We start from the raw sequence: 19,503 nt of genomic DNA, 5'->3' as shown, positions 1-19,503 counted from the left end.
GCCAATCCCGATCACCTGACCATGTTAGTATTGTTATAATCTATGAGTTGCAAGAGGGTTCCCTATTCCCTCTGACAATTAACCAATAAAAAACAACACCAATAAAAAGTAATTTAAACACTAAACTAAATTAGGAAGGATTAGCCTCAGCCCCTTCTCCCAGCACTGAATTCGCCGAAACATACGCTCCCAGAGCAAAGCACTTTTCGTACGAAATTTTAACGTCTTCTTAGGTAATTCGAGGCGAACACAGAATTACATCTCCAAAACGTAGACTCTATAAGAGCCTGAAGAGACCATGTTTTGTGAAATGCCATAGACGTAGCTATGGCTCTCACTTCATGAGCTCTCACTCTGAGAACCTTGAGGTGCTCTCCTGCACTTAAGGTGAGCTTCCCTTATTACATCTTTTATGAAGTATGTAAGGGCGTTCTTAGAAATCGATCTTTTCGGATCTCTTACAGAGCACCAAAGACTTTCTCGTACCTCTCAAGCAACTTCTTCTTCTCCAGGTAGAACTTGAGTGCCCTGATGGACACAAAGTCCTTCTAGTTCTCTCCCTGTTAATGAAGATAGTCCTCTTATCTCAAAGCTTCTTGGCCAAGGCTTTGAGGGATTTTCATTTTTGCTAGAAAAAAATGGTTTAAAGGAGCAAATCGCTGAATCCTTCTTAAAACCCACTTTGCCTTCCAAAGCTTGCAACTCGCTAATTCTCTTGGCTGTTGCTAACGCAAAGAGGAATAATGGACTTTCTCGTTAAGTCTCTAAACGAAGCTGCGCGAGACGGTACAAATTTTTCCGACATTAGGAAACTTGAGGACCACATCCAAGTTCCAGCTGGGCTTCTTGATTACATGGTCTTTCGTGGTTTCGAAAGACCTATAAGGTCATGTAGATCTTTGTTATTCGTCAGATCTATTCCTCTATGTCGAAAAACTGAGGCCAGCATACTTCTGTAACCCTTCACGTTGAAACTGCCAGGTTACAGTCTTTTCTCAAATATAGGAGAAAATCTGCCAATTTCAGTTACAGAGGTACTGGAAGAGGATATTTTCTTTCCCTTACACCATCTTCTAAACAACTCCCACTTCGACTGATATACTTTAGAGGTGGAGACTCTTCTGGCTCTTGCAATAGCCTTCGCCACTTCTCGTGAAAAGCCCCTTGCTCTGACAAGTCCTTCGACAGTCTGAAGGCGGTCAGACTTAGAGCGGGGAGGTTTTTGTGAAACCTGTCGAAGTGGGGTTGTTTGAGAAGATCGTTCCTAGTGGAAGCGATCTTGGAAAATCTACTAACCACTCCAGCACCTCTGTGAACCAATCGAGAGCTGGCCAGAAGGGAGCGATGAGGGTCATTCTTGTTCCTTCCGAGCAAGCGAACTTCCTCAATACTTCCCCTACTATCTTGAAAGGAGGGAAGGCGTATGCGTCCAAGCCCGTCCAATCTAGCAGAAAGCTGTCTACTGCTACTGCTTGTGGATCCGAGATCGGGGAGCAATAGGTCTCTAATCTGTGATTCTTGTTGGTCGCGAACAGGTCTATATTGGGCCTTCCCCACAGTGCCAAAGTTGTTGGCAAATCTGAGGATTGAGAGTCCATTCCGTGGGTAGGACTTGTTCTTTTTCTGCTCAACAGATCTGCCCGGACATTTTTCTCTCCCTGCACAAACCTTGTGAGAAGAGAGATCCTTCCTTTCCTGAGCCCAAATCAAGCAGATCCTTTGCTGATTCGTACAGGTAAAGGAATGCGTCCCCCCTTGTTCTTTATATAAGCGAGGGCTGTGTTGTTGTCCGAGTGAATCTGAATCCCCAGACCTGAGACCTGTTCCTCGAAATGAACTAAAGCTAGATGAATGGCTGTTAGTTCTTTCTTGTTTATGTGCCAGGACACTTGTTCTCCTTCCCAAGTGCCTGACACTTCTTCCGAACCTAGGGTCGCTCCCCACCCTGGAATCTGAGGCGTCTGCAAATAACGCTAGGCGAGGGTTCTGTAAGCGAAGGGAGATTCCCTTGCTTAGTTTCTGTGGATCTAACCACCAACGGATATTTTCCTTGTTCCCTTTCGAGATTGGAAATGTATCTCCTAGATTGTTGGACTTCCAAATCCACTTCTCCTTCAGATAAAATTGAAGGGGTCGTAGGTGTAGTCTTCCTAAGGAAACGAACTGTTCCATCCGAGGAGAGGGTCCCCCCCAGTAAGCTCATCCATTCCCTCCCCCCCCGCGGAAACAATGTTCTTTCCTTAAGAAGGGACTGCCCCTTTTTCTAAGGTTTTCTAAGCAGCGTCTTCTCCTTTCCTGCGAAGGATACGCTAGAAAAATCCCGAGAATCCATCTGAATCCCCAGATTAGACAATACTCTGCTGGGGAGTCAGCATGGATTTCTTGCGATTGACTAAAAGTCCTAGGGACTTTGTCAAATTTAGAGTAACTAACAGGTCCTCCAGACATTTTTTTCTCCGATTGGGCTCTTATTAGCAATCGTCAGATATAACGAGATCCTGATCCCTTCCAGATGTAGCCAATAAGCTACATTCTTCATGATGTCCGTGAAGACTTGAGGGGCAGTCGAAAGTCCGAAGCACATCGCTCGGAACTGGAACGGAACACTTTTCCCTTGGAACATGAATCTCAGATATTTCCTTGCTGCCGGATGAATTGGCACATGGATATACGCATCCTGAAGGTCCAGGGGACACCATCCAGTCCCTGGACGAAGAGCAGACAGAACAGAGGAAGACGTCTCCATTCTTCTTCAGACAAAGAAATTCAGGGCACTGACGTCTAGAACCGGTTCTCCATCCCCCCCCATGCTTTCGGTACCAGGAATAGCCGATTGTAAAATCCTGGAGACTGGAGATCTTGAACCAGTTCTACCGCTTCCTTGGTAAATCATCTGTTCCACTGCTTGCAAAATAGCAAGCTTTCGGACCGGATCCGAGTATCTTGCAGTCAACTCCCTTGGAGTTGTCGTCAAGGGAGGATTTTCCCTGAAGGGATCAAGTATCCTTTTTTCAGGATAGAGGGACCAAGAGTCCGCTCCCTTCTGCGCCCAGACTTTTGCAAAGTGGAGTAGTCTGGCGCCTACTTTCGTCTGGAGGACTCCCATGCTCATCTAGACTTCCTGAAGGACCTTCTAGATGGTCTACTCCTTCTATCTGGTCTGCGACCTCTAAGAGGGGCTCTAGAAGAGGAGCACTCGAAAGAGCGTACAAAAGAGGGTCTCTCTTTTTTCTCTATAGGCACTGCCGGCCTAAACTTCTTGGCTGAGTGCGTGAGGAGATCCTGAGTTGCCTTCTCCATAAGAGATTTAGAAACCTCTCTAACAGTCTCCTGTGGAAACAGATGCGGGGATAACGGTGCAAAAAGAAGAGATGTTCTTTGCAAAGGTGATACGGCTCTTGCTAGAAAAGAGCTAAAGACCGATCTCTTCTTTAAGACTCCCGTTTCCAAAAAGAGAGGCAACACTTCTACGGAAACCGTCCATGACCGCTCTGTCCAAGCAAGCCAGGACGCTTGAAAGTTCCTCCATGGAAACAAAGTCAGTGTCCTGAGCTCTCTTAGCTAAAGCTCCCAAAGCCCAGTCCATAAAATTGAAGACTTCCAGGGTTTTAAAGAGGCCCTTTAGAAGGTGGTCTAGCTACACATGCCCATGTTGCCTTAGCAGACAGCAAAGACTTCCTCCTGGAAGAGTCCCACTAAGGAAGCAAAATCCGCATCTGCGGAAGAAGGAGGCCTAACCCCCCCCCATAGGTTCTTTGGTCTCGTACGACCTTCCTGGTTTGCCTGTTAACTTGGAAGGAGGGCAGGAAAAAACTGTTTTGCCCGCTTCCCTTCTGGAAGTCAACACTCTGAAAAGGTCTTTAAGGCCTTTTCATACAAAGAGCGGGGCGCATCTTGACGAAGGAGACGACTTGAGAGCTTTGCGTGCTAGACATCAAAGATCCTGGTGAAGGGGGTAGGAGGGTCAGCAGGATGAAGGGAGTCTCCGAACTCCTTTAGCAGCAAAAGTGAAAGTCTCTTGTAGTCAGAAACTTGCTACATATACTGGCTCGTCGTCTTCCTTGATACCTGGTCCAACTGATCCACCGAAGGAGACCGTTTGGGAGTGATCTGGCTCTTCCCGGGAGAAGAACTCCTTTCCCAAGAAGGGGAGCGCGCTGAACATTAGCACTTCTATATGAAGAGTGAGGCTCCTGCCTGTCCGAAAACACTCTTGCGCCTACTAGACTCTTGTTGTCTAGGTTCTTGCGGTTCGCCAGGTTCGCGGCGCTTGCTAGGCTCCTGGCGCCCTGATTCAGGGCGCTTGAAAAGATCCCCGCGTCCTGATTCATGACGCTTAACCGGCTCTTGGGCGCCCCTAACTCTTGACGCCTAACGTACTCCTGGCGTCCTGCCTCCTGGCGTCCTAACTCTTGGCCCCGCCCTGACTCCTGCGCCCCTGACTCATGGCGTCCTTACTATGGCGTCCTGGCTCCTGGCGGCCCTGACTCTGGCGTCCTGATCTGGGGGTGGGGCGTCCTTGGGACTCCTGGAGCAGGACTCAGGGCGGTCCTGCCCCGGATTCTGCCTCTAGCAGAATCCTGAGTCCGAATCCTGTGGTTGAGAGGCTCTTGACGCCCTTTCTTGCGTCTTGCTGCCTCTTTGCGCCTGTCTGGCTCCTGGTCCTGCAGACCCAAAGGATCCTGATACTTAAATCTGGTTTCCGGTTCCTTGAACCTAAACCGATCGAGACTTCTGCTCGATTCGCGGGCATCTCAGAGGGCGCTTCGGAGAAGACAGCCTATAGGGCGAAAGAACTCTTCTCTCAGGAGAACAACTCTATCGGACGAGTCTCTCGACGAAGGCGATAAACGCCCTGGAGATTGTGAGGGTTCTCTCCTATACGAAGAGGGGCGCTTAGCGGAACTCTTAACAGGGAGCGAAACATCTTGCCTCCTTGTCGAGTCCTTAGCAAAGGAGCCTACTAAAGAAGCTAACTGCTCTTGCAGATTAATCAAAAACTTCTTCGTAGGATCCTGAAGAGAAGGCCTCCGTTGTTTCTCTTCTTAGGTCCCGAAGGCCAATCCTCGGGAAAAAGCTCTGGGCTGGAATCAGCCGCGTCTCCTTTAGGCGCCTTCCAGGCTCTCTTCAAAGGGCGCGAAAGAGAGGCCGAACTCCATCCTCGTTTAGGAGAGGAAGAGTCTGAGGCCGAAAAACACTCCCTTCTAGGACGCCTTTTCTGCGGCAATCCGAGGCAGCCTGGGACTTTACAACAGGATCTGCTGAAGGGACGCCTGACCGTTGGGGATGTTCTGCATCCTCCCTGCGGCTTTCGACATTCCTCCTCCCCTGGTCCTGGGAGTTTGGAAGCGGTCTAGGCCTAGGAGCAATGAGGAACCGGTCAGACGCCCCCTCCACTGCACTGGGGACACTGCACAAGTCACTATCACCACTCTTACCTTCGTTTAGAGCTCGTAGCCGAGCTTGAAGTTTCTTGATTGAAGCTTTTACATTTTCCCTCTCTGAAGAAGAATCTTTGGATTCAGAACAGGGAGAAGCAGCCTGAGGCTAAGGGAAAAATCGTTAGTAGGAGTTTAACTTCTTGTTCTAAAGAGCAAGATCTACTAGATGACCTAGCTGAAGCCTTTCTTACTCTATCTCTCTCAAGCTTCCTAACATATGACGATAACTCCTTCCATTCAAGCTCCATAAGGTTCTCGCATTCAACACAGGTGTTATTAAAAGAACATTCATTCTCTCTGCATTTAGCGCAAATACTATGAGGATCTACTGCCGATTTAGGCAGCCTAACCTTGCAACCTTCCCTACTGCAAACTCTAAACATAAGTGAAGCCTTAGCGTCAGACATCGTGAAAGAGTAGTCAAAACCAAAGTCGAAAAACAGTTTACAATAAGTGTATGCCAAGCCAGAGAAAAAACAGAATACGTCACCAAAAAACCAATCCAAATTCTCGGCAAATGAGTAGAAATCCAAGATGGAGGAACGAACAATAGGTGTTGTCCGTTCAACCGACAGAGAAATTATGGCTTAGAAAACGGGAATAGTTCCAGACCCCCCACCCAGCGGCGGGAATGGTGGATCACCTGACCTACCTGTCGCGTGTGCCGCGAGTTTTGAAATTCTGTTGGGACGACCGAGTCTGTAGCTAAGTATATATCTGCTGGGTAAGTTTCATGTACAAAAACCCATAGTAGGTGTGCTGCTTAGTTGTCAATCAAGTTTTTTGCAATCAAGTATTTTTTCAAGCTAGCTATTGAATAAATTTGTATTTTTCTCAATCAAAACATATGCCCCTCAATGGTAACTTTCCTCTTTTAACGACTTTCTGGTCATTGCAAATTCGGCCCCATAATTTCTTATGGTGCGAAAACAGAGGCCCAGGGACCGAAAACGATTGCGTCACACTACGGCGATAATCCGGCAGTAAAACATCTTCATATATCCAGAAAGTAAATAATAAAAGATATATATGCGCATTACGATTATACCAATTACATGAAGAGCTGATAATTTGCATGAATAACTGGTAAACTTTTCTGCAAGAAAGTTGAGTAAAGCAATTATTTACAATAGGTACGAAAGTCAAGATGTCGTGACGTCATAATACAGGACTTAAAAGAACGTTCTAATTCCAAAAAATAATTACTTAAATTTGAGTCAGAATAGAGTTACTTTTTCAATAATGAATATTTTCAAATTAATCATCATAAATATGTAAAATATTGATGTTTTACTATTTATGTAAAAAATTATCAAAGTGCACTCTTCGTCGTCGTCTTCTACAAAACAGTTGTTTACTCAGTGAGGAAAAGTTTTCCGTTTGTTGTGATGAAAGTGCCCCAGCATCTGTGGGTACAAGTGGTGTGCGGATTTATCACAGGAAATGGTTAGTTTATTGACACAAGCGACTCCGTAAACATCGAGATGGCGTCAATCTTCTAAATACTTCGAGTTGTAAGTAAAAATGTTGAACGCGTTTTGGTGAGATTTGCACTACGTTTGACACCGTTTTCACTACCCTCTGTTTAAATCTTAAAATTTGGCCTTAATTTCTAACTTTGGAGAAAATATGACAATTTGTCGAAAATTGCATTTTTCCTAACTATACAAACCTGAGGTCCTTTAACAATAGGAAGTAGCTAGCGGCAGCTGGAACGGTCGTAAGCTTCGAACAAGGGGAGAACGGTAGTTAACTGCTTGTCCGACAGTCGCGCGGAGGTAAACAAATCACTTTTGCTTTTGGCCCATGCAAAATACGCAGAGTGAGGGGTGGCATGAGGAGTGACTATATGTAAAGGACCTCAGGTTTGTATAGTTAGGAAAAATGCAATTTTCGACAAATTGTCATTTGTTCCGATACGTAATACAAACCATCGGTCCTTTAACAATAGGAAGACTCACTTCTTGGTGGGAGGAATCTGAGTCTTTTGATGAACAGACTGGTGTTCGTCCATCTCTGGAATGCCTCCCTGGTCGTAAGAGCGAGGGAGGGATCCAAGCCTCTGTCCGATGATCGGGGTGTGCACCGCAGGATCAATGGTCAGACCTCTGGGCCGAGTACTAAGAGAGAGGCAAGCGTCTCTTCGTACCAGCAAGCAAGAACTTGTTCCTGATTGCAAGAGGCAACATAAAGTATGGGTTGTCTCAAGCTGGCATCCACTTCCTCCCCCTTGTTGGAGGAAGTGGTGGATATACGCTCCTATCCCTAGTGAAAGGGATAGGATGGGGCTCTGTTGAGTAGCTCACCTGCATCTTGTCCTTATCCAGCAGGGTGACGACCGTGTCCCTCTAACCACAGGTAGAGGGGAAGAAAAAGATGGGAAGAGGAGCCAGTCACACTCTCATTCACTCATCCATTCTTATGGTCACACCAGGACTCGATGCTGTTCCAGCCTGCGAGGGTCTGGGTTCGCTAAACAACGTGTTGAGCAGCCAACCAACAAAGGGTCCCAAGGAAAAAGATCCAAGGACATGTGGGGCAATATCCCGAAGGTAGAAGGAAGGCAGGCATGTGGTCTGGTTGATCAGACCCCTGCCTTCAGTACCTGCGCCAACGGAGAAGTTCTTGCGGACAATGGCAGCATCTCCTTCGCATCGAAGGCGGTGAAGTCCATTAGGGAGGGGATTGTGAACGACTCTAACCAATCGTCAGGGACCGAAGGGTTCTGAGTCTTCGCTACGAAGTTCGGTACGAAATCGAGCGTCACGGATCCCCATGCCCCTGGATGCTTGACTTCGCAGGAGAAGTCATGCAGTTCCTCAGAGGAAAAGAAGGAAATAGTCGCATGACCTATCCCTCTTCTCTACTTCGGTGATGTCCAGTACCCATATGGTCTGTCCGTTTGCCACGAAGTCTCTCGCATCCTCCTATCCCCATGCAGCGAAGTTCTCGGTAGTGGATAGGACACCGACACTCCATGGTGGGTGTCAATGGTATGGGTACTGTGACAAGCTATTAAAACGAAGTAATGATTGCTCTGTAACAACCGAACTAAGTCAACAGCGTAGTTCGTAACTGACTCGGCCGCTCTGACAGCTGCCGACTGACTGCGTTCGGTAGGAGGCCAAGTTGTCAAAGCATCGAGTAAGTCACGTGACCTTCGCCTTTAAAGGGTTATGCCGAGAGACCAAACAAAATAATGTATTTGTTTGTCACCAATGCCGGACAGCGAGGTGATGATTCTCTTAAGGCATGTGCCCAACAGGCGAAAGTCAATTGCCTTCTAGAGACCGAGGTCCCTGAAGGTAAAACATCTCATGGTTGTTGAATCTCAGCTAAGGAGAAACAACACTATGTACCGTTGAAGACGAAGGTAGATATTGAATGCAACCTACGTCTTCACAGATGAATCGAGAGAAGGATTCTCAAGATTCATAAACCTGTGCTTACAAATGACTGAAAACGCTAACCGCTATTTTCATTGCTGTCCGGTGAGAAGTCGTAGTTGCAATGAAAGCGGGGCGTTCTTCAGTAATGAAAACACAGGGGAAAGCCGCCTGAAGAACTGCTTCTCATGGGCTGAACATTTGGAAGTAGAGCTGTCAGGTCGGAGAGTAGGCGATGTCTTCTGACACATCTCGTAATTCGTTGAACAATGAATAATTGTACACCTACGAATAAGAGATATTTTGAAGACAAACTCAGATGTCTGCAAAATCATTCGCATTATCGCAGTGCGATGCAGCGGGAGACTTGTACAGACTTCTGTTACCGTGCGGTAAACAGAAAGATGAAAGAGTCCAAGAGATATCTCTGTTGAAAATTCTCGCAATGTCGAAAGGCGATGGAATCTAGCGTCACAGCAGTAGATGGTCCTTCATTATTGCGAGAATCCCCGTTAATCAGAGACCTAAGTCCATGATTGTTGGGCAGAGATACGGTTCGGTAGTCAATCAAAGCAGGGCAGAGAGAGATACATGACCATGCATATCGGAGGCCCAGCTGATACTGAGCTGCTATCAGGCAGTTCAATACGCAGTAGTTGAGCCTGAGCTCTTGCTGACTCGTCATCCTGAGTTGCCAGGTAATCCATTATTCCACGAAGGAATGCGTTCGGCTAGAACTACCGAGCATAAAAGATATGCTCGAGCAATTATATTTAGGCGAAACAAATTTTCGGTAAATATAAAAGTTGAAATGGTGTTGTCGTGACAAAACCATAAGTATATAAAATTGAAACTGAAAACTCCTGGGGAGGTTGCAGGCAACCCCGAGTTGCAGTTCAATTAGAATACTTCTCTTATAAGTCGCAATCCGTAGATTAACTAGGATATGCACTACCCCTCGACAATTCAACTGCTTAGTAGAATCCTGTCGCGAGGTTAATATACGTAGTATATTTGTAGGATTCTGAACAGCGATCTCCATCCTAAATTCTTTCCTTCAAGAAAACAAAATAAGGATTGGAGATCGACCACTTCGATCTCTATCAAAGAGAGTGAAGGAGAAGTCTTCCTCGAAGGAAAGCTTCAATGGTAACAGAATACTAAGACGATAGTTCAAGCCAAACTGGATATTCCCGTCCGATCTTCTCTAGTCCAGGTTGGTCGCCTACTGTGAGATAGTTTTCTTCAGCAGCAGTCTTCTTCCCAATGCTAGAAATTCCAGGAATTCGAGCATAGGCGAGGTTCCCGATTATCGTGTATATCGGGGATTCTCGTCTCGCTCACTTTGGACCGTGGTCTCGCGTAAGTGTTTGGAGATCGTAAAACTCGAACACTGAATGCGTTAGAAATTCCGTAGAATTCTAAGCAGTCTGCGAAACCCCCCCACCGGAATTCGTCAAACGATATCGGCTGGGGTGGTCCTCTCGTTCCCGTAGAAATCGAGAATGGGGCAGGATTCCTCCTCAACGGACCGGGGCTTACGTCAGGTAGGACCGAAGGTCCCCCCGGTAGCGCAGTCCGAACGTGGGATCCTACAGAGAAATCTCTGTAGGATCCCTCCCCTTTCCCTCGTAACCGTAAGGAGAGAGGGAATGGGGGAGGAATTGGGGAGGAACTCGCTCGCCTTCCCAGTGGAACTAGCAGTTGGAGAAGAGTAGGAACAGCCATCGCCTTGCGGCGATGGCCTCTCAGAGTCTGGGAAAACGTATCGTCAGGAGAAAACGTTTTCCCGCGGAGGGTTACGAACTCTCACTGTAGGTAAGGGTCTGCCGCCACTGTGAACGTCGTCTGGGTGGGGCTGATCGACACCTGACAGGAGAGAGCCGATACCGTCCTCCGACTCATTCCAGTCCTCGTCGAGGTCGAAACCTCTCAGGAGGACCGAAGGAGTATTCAAATACGGTGTCCGAAGGACAGTAGAAAGACGCTGTCGCAGTAGAGGAGGTGGAAGTAGCTTGATCGACCGGCCAGAACTGAGAGAGCCTTCTTGTCCGGAGACGAGAGACTCTGGTTCGAGACAGAATCGGCAAGTTCCGATCGCGGCAGACCCACCGTCGGTTTGGGTTCCCTCTCGGGCCCCAAAACGACTCGAGCAGAGACGTGGGCTCTGCTGGTGGGAGCGGCAATCCTTCCGCAAGGTCATTATGCTGACGAATCAGCTTAATGACTTCTGCAAATTCCTCTGTATCTCGGGAGTAACCGTGTCTTGTGGAGTAGGACCGTCCAGTCCCTCCAACAAGAACAGATCCCGAGATACTCCTCCTTCAGAAGGAGGAACAGCGGCAGACCCTGACGGTCGCCTCCAGCTACTTGCGCGTATGTCCTGGTCGGTCCTAGAACCGTGCCTGGTCCATACGGCGTCATAGCGGGATCGCGAGCGGCGCACCTCTCGCGATCACTCATAGGTACCTCGCTCCTCCCGGTGTAGCCCGAGGAGGTTGAAGGTACAGGAGAGGCAGACCTGACGCTCCCCCCTAGCTCGCTGGCAGGACCAGCGTGCTTGGAGGGCTGCTGCTGATCGTCACCCGCAGTGGCGATCGAGCAGCAGCCTAGCCTTGCCGCTCGCCTGGGGCGAGAGGCTCGGCTGAGAAACGTCGACGCTGATCTCTAGCGTCAGGCGAGCTGTTGCTGGTTACCGTCTCCGCCCGGTCCCGATGGAGCGGCGTCAGGTGACCTGCTAGGCTCGTTGTCGCAGTGAGACCGGCGAGGTCCTCTCGGCGCGTCGAGCGCTGGTACCAGCCGTGGCTGGTACCGACGACCGCGGGGACCCCTTCCTCGCCTCAACCCGTGGCTGGTCCGCGACCGTCACGTCAACCCGAGCAGCCAGCTGGTCGTCTGCGAGAGCGTCCACTGGCCTAGCGAGAGTCGTCTGCACGACACTCGCCAGTCTTCTGCTCCGCGCTTCGGTCTTGGCGGCGAGCGAGCTCGAGTGTCAAGACTTTGGCTGGACGGTCTCCCGCGGGAGACCGTCACTCGGTACTTCTCGCTAACGAGAAGCCGAGGCGGATCCTGGTTTAGCGGCAGAAACCGCTAGAACCAGGCGAGGAAGTGCCAGCCGAAGCTGGTACTCCTCTGGTCCCCGTCTTCTTCTCCTTGGTAGAAGAAAAGACGGGCCCTGTTCCCGAGGGTTCCGAGGGAGCAGGAGGACCAGCAGAAGAGCTCCCCGAATCGCCGGAGCGAGACGGGCCCTTAGAAGGTCCCGAAGGAGCCTTCTTAGGGGGGAAACCCGGGTTACCAGCTGGTCGCTGCAAGAGCGGCCGCTGGCCTGGCAAGAGTCACCTGAGCGTCTCTCACCAGCCTTCTGCTCCGTGCCGCGTCTTGGCGCCGAGCGAACTCTGGCGCCGAAACTTGGCTGCACGGTCTCCCGAGGGAGAACGTACACTCGGGATCTCTCGCGAACGAGAGACCGAGCCGGAACCTGGCGTAGCGGCATCGCCGCTAGCACCAGGCGAGGAAGTACCAGAGCTAACCGATACTCCTCTGTCCCCGTCTATCTCTTCCTTACGGAAGGGGAGACGGGCCCCGCTCCCGAAGGAGCAGGAGGACCAGCAGAAGGACCCCCCGTCCCGCCCACCGGGGTGGGACGGGCCCTTAGAAGTTCCCAGAAGGAGACTTCTTAGGGGGGAAGGCAGCCTTCTTCTTCTTCGGCTTATGGGCCTTAGAAGTCGAAGGGGAAGAGGCAGCAGCAGACGATGAAGACGAAGATGACAGCTTCCTCTTCTCCTCTTCCTCGTCAGCTCACGCAGGACAGTCGTCAGGTCCTCCATCCAGGCCGGAGCCGGGCTATTGCCGAAGCAACACGGCCCGACTGCACCTGTCCCGGAGGACCTGGGACTGGGGAAGACACACCGTGGGCAGGACCAGCATGGACAGGCGCAGGAACCAGGAGCGACAGGAACAGCAACCAGCTCAGGAGCGGCAGGAACAGCGGCAGCGGTAGACCCATAAGGGACAGCCAAGCCAACAGCGGGAATCACATCAGCGGCAGGTACGGCAGGCCCAGCACGATCGCCTCGTAGAATCATCGGCAGCCAGCGGAACCTGGGTCCTGGCGGCCGGTCCAGGGGCGAGCTGCTGGAACAGCGGAAGTCTGGGGCAGGCAACACAAAGAAAAACAGGCGCGGCGGCAACCCCACCTCGGTACGGCTGCGGCCCTAGTAGCGGCAGACGGCGTCATCGACACAGCATGGGGAGTGTAGACCAGGAGGGGGGGGGAGCAGCATAAGCGGCCGTGGTAGTAGTGGAGACCGCCCCAGACCTCGCTAGACGCTGCAGCAGCCCGTGGATGCTATGGCACGCCCTGCCTCCGCGGTGGTCCATACCTGTCCAAGGTCGTCTCCCACGGATGTAGCACCTGCGGTAACATAGATAGATTAGTAAGAGGGGTTCCCTCACGCACGGGGGGAAGACATGCCCCACCACCCCGAACGCAAGGAAGACCAAAACCAAAATACAAAATACAACGAAGAAGCTGAGCGGGGGGCAGGAAGGAAGACGAAGAATCGGATACCAAGGGAGTCGCGGGAGAGCTTTCCGACGACTTCCTGGCAGAACCTTCGCTTCCCCTACCCCCGCACAGCAGTGAAAAGTAATATGAAAATGAAACAGAATACTGCCCTTGCGATTCACTTCATAGAACTTAAAGGGGAAAAGATCAATTCCCGGGTAAGAACGGAAAACTTGATCCAATAATATGATGCTATCATAAAATATATATGAAAATGAAACAGAATACTGCACTTGCGATTTCATTCACATAAAAAAAAAACGTAAGGATCAATTCCCGGGTAAGAACGAAAATTGATCCAAATTAAATTTCATGCAAATAAATAAATGAAAATGAAAAGAATATTGCAATTGCGAATCCACTTTCATTGCATTCTATTATACAAAATTAAAAGGCCGAGCGCAAACACACTCTCGGTAACGAACGCACAGGGCAAAAAATATAATGAAAAGAGTACTTACATTTTTCAATTACACACTTTCGCCCCCAAAATACATGACTCGGCGCGAGCGTGCCCGCCCTCGGCACCGAGACATAATTCAAGGGTTCAATTCATGAAAAGAGAGGAAATCGCCGCATCTACGGCGATAACTCCATGTTGGTTCATAATTAAGTAATGAAAATGAAAACAGTGTACTTACAGTTTCATTTTCAAGTCAAACAAACATTAGTAGAAAAACACAATATAAACAAAGCATACGACGATGAAGCGGGCAGAGAGCGATGACGAACACGTCCTTCACGCCCTCGGCCGAAAGCAAAAGTGATTTGTTTTACCAGCGCGCGAGACTGTCGGACAAGCAGTTAACTACCGTTCTCCCCTTGTTCGAAGCTTACGACCGTTCCAGCTGCCGCTAGCTACTTCCTATTGTTAAAGGACCGATGGTTTGTATTACGTATCGGAACAAACTTGGTATTATTACAGTTTCAACCATTATGGGAAATCTATTATATTGATATTTTTCCCGAGTAAAGCACGTGATAACAAAACACTTCTTCTCAATACATTATTGTCGCTAATGCATACTTACAGAGAAAAAAATTTTTTTAAGTTTTTACCTCGAATTTTTCCTAAGTCGGGAGAGGTGTTTCCTCTACGGTAATGTTTACTTTTAATGAGCCCTCTAACTTACTTTCTTACGCAAACAAAAGCAGTTCCAGTTACTCATTATTGGCTGAGAGGTGTGACATCGTTATGACGTCATGGGTTTCATAACCAATTACGAACAACTTTAGTCGAAAACTAAGTTTCACTAGCATTTCAGCGGAGTAAAAAAGTTACCTGTCTAGTGTCCACTGGTATCCTTGTTTGACTGAATACTCGAATAATGAAGCAAAAAACGGCATTTTGTCTTCCTGTACCTATGGCAGAGGCAGTGGCTGGCCCTTCTGGCATTAATTTTGACAGACCTTCGATTTCCTACTGATTGTTTGCAGTGCAATGTGGTCGTCGGGTACCTGGCCACTTCCTACTTTAAGTTGCATGTCAGGGAACCTTGCAACGGCTTCACGTTTTCCTCAAAGCAGCAGCACATCTTTATCAACCAACAGTTTAAGGTAAGCTTCATTAATTTATAGAGTATATTATAATGGTGGTAGTATAACGATGTATACAGCAGTACCATCACTTTGGATTTGGTTTGATGGATGTTAGGTAGTGGCCTTAATGGGGGGGGGGGGGGGGGGGGGGGGGGGGGGGGGGGCGGCGCCCCCCCGCTAGGCCTAGGTAGGGGTACAGGGCCCTAGGTAAGGTTAGGTGGTTGTATTAGGTTCGGTAGTGCCCCGAAAATCACTTTTCTCCTCCTTCCCCCCACCCAAAAACCCCGCTTCCCACTGGGATCCCCCATAATTGAAGTAGTAGGTTTATGCTTAGATTTTGTGTGTAAGAGTAACTCTTAGTTTCTTTTTTATTCATTTCCTCATGTTTCTATGCAATGTGCAACACCAATCTGGTCGTTTTTTGCCGTTTTTCGTCGTTAATACTTGAAAAACGGGTGCGGCCTTCTCCTGGACATTTACCTTTTTCTGGAAAAACTCGTTTTTTTAACTCCAATTACATAGTAAATCTCTAAATCGGATGGTTTGCAGTCAAAATAAATGTTAAATCCGTTGGAACTACATTATTTCTGATGCAAAAAATATATTTTTATTCCAGTTTTCCCATAATGGTTGAAACTGTAATTTTACCAAATACTTACTTCGAAAGGAGAGTAGAGGTCTTTAGCTCCGTTTCTCACCAACAAGAAGTAGCGACTGATGTCCATCTCCGATGTCAGGACGCGTTATAATGTACGTACTTCTTTTGGGATTGTCCAAGCTGACCGTACATGGTCCACTCTGGACCCTACGGTTTTTTACCCTAGATGCAAGTAAAAATTTCAAAAGTGTCATGATGGTAGTGTGCATTGCGTATGCCCACACTTTTCATTACCCTCTGTTTAATCTTAAAATATGGCCTTAATTTCTAACTTTGGAGAAAATACTTACTTCGATAGGAGAGTCGAGGTCTCGAGCTGCACCTCTCACCACCTAAAGCTCATGACTGATGACCATCTCCGGTGTCAGGACGTGTTAAAGTACTTTTTCGGAGGGTGGCCACAAACACGGTAGTCAGTGGCTCAGCTAGTCCAGTCTGTTGTTTACCCTATATAGGTATAATTAAAAACGAACTGGATATTGGTACGGCAGTGAATTGCGCATGCGGGAACCCTTGTTTACCGCCTCACGCATATCCAAAGACTATATACTGAAGTATATACACAGTCTTTGGGCAGTGACAGCAAGAAAAATGGTGACGGAACAGCATGAACGGCGGAATAATACATTAGTTTTCGCCGAAAAACAGATGTTTTCAGGCTTTAACGAGCTGAAGAAAGCCATAGACATCTATGAAGACTCAACTTTCAAAAAATTGGGTAATTCATGTATATACGGTAGGTCACGAACGATCGAATCGGCCCTGAAAAGAATTCCGAAGAGGAGATTCAAAGAGGATTTACAGTAATACTTTTGGGTTTCACGAACCGATTAGTATACGAATTTTTTAACTTACGAAGTGAACGACCTCATTCGGAATACGAATTTCACTTGGAATACGAATGCGCGAATTTCCATCATGGGAGGCCGCCTGATTTGTTTACATCGGATGACTGGGATCTGCGAACGCATTTTTTTTCGGCCAAAACTTAACCGCCTGCTTTGTTTACAATCGGATGAGCGTGGGATCTGCGAACGCATTTTTTTCGGCCAAAACTTAACGGAGGGTCACGTGAGGACTTCCTCCTACGCATCCCTTGACCCTTTTTAAACCATAACTCTTTCAATATCTCGCTGGCGGTAAGATTGAACGCATCTGTCCGTGATACGCTCTCAAATTTGCTTAGTGATTTGCGCACGTGTTGTGTTTCCGTAATAGTGCTTATACATTACTATTACCCAAATACTAAAGACAATGGCTCCCAAGATGACGAAGGCAAGCAGCAAGAAGGAAAGCATAAGAAAGAAGGAGATGATTACAGTCGAAATGGAGAAGGAAATTATCCAAATGCATGATAAAGGCGAGTGCGTGAAAGACATTGCAGCATTCTTCAAGCGGTCGCAATCAACGATCTGCACTATTTTGAAGAAAAAGGAAGAAATTAAAGCCAGTAAAGCATCAAAAGGTGTCACAATATTGACGAAACAACGGCCTTATATTCTCGACGATGTAGAAAATTTGCTCATAGAAAAATATTTTTTCAAAATTGTGAAAGACAACATAGTGTTGCGTAAGCGTAAAATTAGTGATCGTAGTGAACGGTGCTCTCTAGAGAAAGAACCAGAAAGTCTTCCAGAAGTGTTCACGGAGGGAGATTTCCCCCCCAAGCCCTCCCTAACCCTCCTCCCGTCTCCGTCAAGCCAGCAGCCACACTCGCCAAAGGTAAAGTTCAGGTTTTACTGTAGCATGCATATTAAATCTAGTGTTTATATTAATTTCATTCTTCAATTTTATTAATTTTATGTAATTCCTACACGAATTTTCAACCTTAGTGAACAAAAATAAATGGAAAAATATGAATTGAAATGGTTATTCATGGTCGGGTGGAACGCATTATTTGCTTTTTATAACATTCTTATGGGAAAAATCCATTGGGTTACGAATTTTTTAGGTTACGAAGCAGGTTCTGGAACGGATTAAATTCGTAACCCAAGGTATTACTGTATACATAAATATACAACTACCATCGTACCTTTGGTGACTTTCTCGGCCCTTTATTCTGCCCAACATTGGCAGTGCAAGGGCCGTTATAAACTTTACAATATTCTTTTAATTCACTTCATTGGGTATATTGCAGCTGTCGGAGAAGACGATAGAATTTACCAGGTAGGGAAATGGCAAAGTTAAACACAATTTTAGCATTATTCCATTAAAATCGGGATAATGTTGTTTTTGTAGTACAAAAAAGCGGTACAAAATTCACAAAAGCTAAACAAACTAAAAAAGGGGGGGGGGGTGGGACATTTTTGCTAACAGATGTTCAAAAACGCGGTGACTGTCCCACCTAAAAGCCGAACTCTGGTTTACACAATACAGTATGATTAGCAAACTGATAAACGGATACAGCTAACTGCCGTATCTACAGCAAGTCAAGAGCGCAAATACGGCACCAATGACAGAATCTGCCGTACCCTCACCGCACTATATTATTTGTATGGCAGGAAGTCTGAAATTGACGCATGCGCAATTCACTGCCGTACCAATATCTACCACGATCGGGATACGGCTGCCGTACCTATATCCTGTGCCAATTAAAAATGTTGAAAACGTCATGGAGGTATATTTCATTGCACATGGCTAGACTTTCAATAACCTCTGTTTCATCTTAAAATATGACCTTAATTTCTAACTTTGGAGAAAATACTTAGCACTTTGAAAGGATAGTAGAAGTCTCGAACTGTTGCTCTCACCACTGATGACTAGTGAATGGTGCCCATCTCCGGTGTCAGGACATGTTAAAGTACTTTTTCGAAGGGTGGATCCACACGCGGCGAAAAGTGGATCAGCTAGTCCAGTCGGTTGTTTCCCCTAGGCAGATGTGCAAGGGTTGTGGAAACAAAAAGAAAAGGGTGTGTTCAACAATGATGGTCAGAAAGTGAGAACAAGATACCTATGGCATACCTAGTATAAAGTGGGAATAACATACCTATAAAAATTACTCTCTTGTAGCTTGCATAGGCTAGGTATGAACCATTTCCATACTACAATTAGGTAGTAGCTATCTTAGGTCGGTCCAACTTTGTTGTCTCAGTAGCCTAAAGAGTACACTGTTAGCTAGTACATTTGAATACTCTTTTACAAGTGTAACTAAGGGTCATCATATACTAGGTAGGTAGTATCATTACTGCCCCAAACAGTGACATGCGACTTGTCACCAAGTACTAAGGTAGGGCTTAGCAAAGTGACTAGGCAAGCCAAAAAATCATCAAAACACGATACCTAAACAGTCAAGTTAGATGTCTACTCCTACCTACTACCTACCTAGTATCATCCAACGATAGTCAAATTTTAAACATTGACAACTCCTCAATTATTCAAAAGACAAGTCTAAAGATCACTAACAACAATTAAACAAGGAATTTTGTAACGAGGAAACAACTATAAATTACCTTTTTACTTCACCACGATATTAAACTTTGACTTTACACTAAAAACACATTCGCAAGCGGAAGAAGTAAATCTTAGCCGCTAACTTGACTCGTCTTCTTCCTAAGTCTGTGAAGAATTTAGATACGAGGTACCATCCTCCGTAACCTAGTGATCCTTTCGTTGCCTGTGTCAACTTTTCATTTACTGATAAGTCCTTAGTTTAACGACTTTCTCTTACAATGCATTTTCAATGCATTTTCCTATTTCTGTCCCATGGGATTAAAAAAAATCGTCGCCGGAGAGAATGAAACAATTAGTTACTATTTTTTCTTGTCGATGGTTTATCTATTTTCTAATCCTTCCATTGGCTTTCATTTGCTCCCATCAGACATATTGTTTTTAATGCCAGTTACAATTTGTTTTCTCTAGTATATGTTCTTGTTATAGCTCTGTCAAATGCTTATCTTTAGTATCTTTGGAAGA

General features: G+C 46.9%; 1 protein-coding gene across 3 annotated transcripts in view; it reads right to left on the bottom strand.

Annotated features, from left to right (window-relative positions):
• LOC135219422 (uncharacterized) overlaps positions 1-19,196 on the bottom strand; it is a 286,479-nt gene extending 267,283 nt beyond the window's left edge. For 2 of the 3 annotated variants that reach the window (XM_064256193.1, XM_064256191.1), the window contains exon 1: positions 19,041-19,196. The gene's annotated coding sequence lies outside the window, so the exon portion shown is untranslated. Of the gene's footprint in view, positions 1-18,577; positions 18,848-19,040 lie in introns of those variants that run through there. The other variant, XM_064256192.1, reaches the window with a different exon arrangement.
• Positions 19,197-19,503: the final 307 nt, after the last annotated feature.

Source organism: Macrobrachium nipponense, chromosome 1 (assembly GCF_015104395.2).
Source record: "Macrobrachium nipponense isolate FS-2020 chromosome 1, ASM1510439v2, whole genome shotgun sequence".
Taxonomy (NCBI): domain Eukaryota; kingdom Metazoa; phylum Arthropoda; class Malacostraca; order Decapoda; family Palaemonidae; genus Macrobrachium; species Macrobrachium nipponense.
This window is presented reverse-complemented; position numbering and strand designations above follow the sequence as displayed.